At 51.0% G+C, this 2,199-nt stretch overlaps 1 non-coding gene across 1 annotated transcript; it reads left to right on the forward strand.

The window, feature by feature from the left end:
• The first annotated feature begins 372 nt into the window (after window positions 1–372).
• On the forward strand, window positions 373–500 carry LOC115031015. Its single transcript, XR_003836605.1, has one exon. It is a non-coding gene; the product is annotated as a small nucleolar RNA SNORA17 (small nucleolar RNA).
• Window positions 501–2,199: the final 1,699 nt, after the last annotated feature.

The following is a 2,199-nucleotide window of genomic DNA, read 5'->3' on the forward strand; positions in this document are numbered from 1 at the left end:
TCGTGCTCAAAAGTTCACCCTGAGAGAGGCTCGGGACTGTACTCAGTTCCTAAACACCCAGTGTAGATACCAACCTGCTAAAAAAGTCTTTCTAGTGGCTAGAAAGACTGCCTAGTCTTTGCTGGTGGATACTTCACAACAGTCATCCACCAGTACTGGCTGTACCTGTGTAGTCACAATGACTAGTCAAGAGATAGTCATCTGACACTGGTTGGGTCAATAATCCCTTGTATTCTAAGCCACGACCCAACCTGGGCAAAACAAAATTCTCCCTTGACAATCAAGAAAATCACATTGGCTGTTTTTTTCCCACCAGGTACTCAAGTAAATGATAAGTAATGGGCATAGAATAATTATATAATAAATAAGAGACCTGCCCCTGGAAGCATTGCAGGTGTGGCTACTGTGTTGCATGAGTATTCGTGGGTGGAAGAGGAGAGAGGTCTATGTCTAGCCTCCGTGTTCTGACCTATGAACATCTGATTTAATAGGTTAACATTCCCTGGTGGGGGTAGGGGGGAAGAGCCTGAGATGACCACCAGTCTAGTACCAGACAGTGCTTGAGTGCAAGCCAGAGACTAGAAGAACTGTGCCTGGAGTCATGGGCCTGGATCAGAAGTGAGCCCAAGACAGATGACTCTCACAAAGGGCCAGGTGAGAGAACCACCAGGCCATCAACATGGAGCCTAGTCAGGGAGCTACCCTGAAATGCCCACCTGATGCAGCATAGGCCCGAGGGGGCAGACCATGCCCAAGATGACCTCTACCTAGAGGTCACCATAATGCACAAGCAGGACATAGCACTCCTGAAATCCTCCCTGAGATGACCCCAGACACTCAGAGACACTGGCACCACTAAGAGGAGCAAGTAAGTGGTAGAGTAGCCAGTGATGCTACCTGGCACCATGGTGGGGTCCTAGCCTGTGCTATCACCAGGGGCCATGGTCTTCTAGCAGCAGGAGTCTGTTCCCACGAAAGGTCAGGCAGAGGTCTTTGGTCTGGATTGCCACTGGGGGGCATGTAGATGTTTGAGGGCTGTGCAAAATTGTCCCAACCACTGGCCTGGGCATCCTGCAAGACCTGGTCCTGGGATCATGAGAACAGGAGAGATGGCCCTTCTCTTTATCAGCTACAGTACTCGGGAGACCAGGGTATAGGCAAGCATAGGAGAGCTGACCTCCCCTTAGAGTCAGGGAGGGCAGGCAAGATGCCCTGAGGGTGTGAGTGTAGGAGAGCTGGCTCTGCAACTTGTCTGCCATGAGATGACTTGGAAAAGGGAAAGATTCCCCCTACCTCTTGCCCCTTGCAACCCACAGCAGACAGGAAAGTTATCCTCGAGGTCATCAGAGGAGGAGAGCTGTTGCTACTCCTCACCTGCTGCAAACACTCAGGGGAGCAAGCCCTGTACCTCACCTGGGCAGCACAGTAGAGCTGGCCCTGGATGTGGGTGTTGTGGGCAAGCTGGCCTTGCCTCTTGTCTTCTGGATGGTGGCACGGACAAGGGAGGAGCACCCTCCTTCCCTCCCTCGTCCAGCACTATCTATGGCAGGAGGAAGAGCTGGTCCTGGGGTCACTAGAGTGGGAGAACTTGCCATGTCCCTCACTGGATGCAGTGCTAAGGAGAGCGACCATGCTCCTTGCCTGGGCAGTAAAGTAGAGCTGGCCCTGGTTGTAGGAGCCAGCCCTAAGGGTATGAGAGTGGGAAAGTCAAAGGAAGGGCCAACTCAGATGCCTCTCAGGCATAGATCCAGGGCTTTGAATGGCCCATGCCAACATACTGATGAGCTGCTGGAATTAATGAATCACATGAAGCCTTACAGATCTAAATGCAGGATCTCCATGACACAGGAGAGGAGTCCCAACAAGGTTCCTGTATTGCTAGAGTAGCAGAAGCCAGAGCCCTGGCACCAGACGGACAAGTCATTGCTATGACCATTTGCAAGCAAAGAAGTATAGAAAAAGGGTATGCTGAGGGACATGCTGTGACACACTACAGCTTCCCACAGTGAGATTTTTTTTCTCTATTGGGAGGAAGGTTACAAGGATAGAAGGTGGGTAAGAGAGAAGGGGGAAATGAGTGGGTTTGGGGTACATGATGTGAAATTCACAAAGAGCCAATAAACAAGAAGGAAGAAAAGAAGGAAGGAAGGAAGGAAGGAAGGAAGGAAGGAAGGAAGGAAGGAAGGAAGGAAGGAAGGA

This window comes from Mus caroli, chromosome 4 (assembly GCF_900094665.2).
Source record: "Mus caroli chromosome 4, CAROLI_EIJ_v1.1, whole genome shotgun sequence".
Classification (NCBI taxonomy): domain Eukaryota; kingdom Metazoa; phylum Chordata; class Mammalia; order Rodentia; family Muridae; genus Mus; species Mus caroli.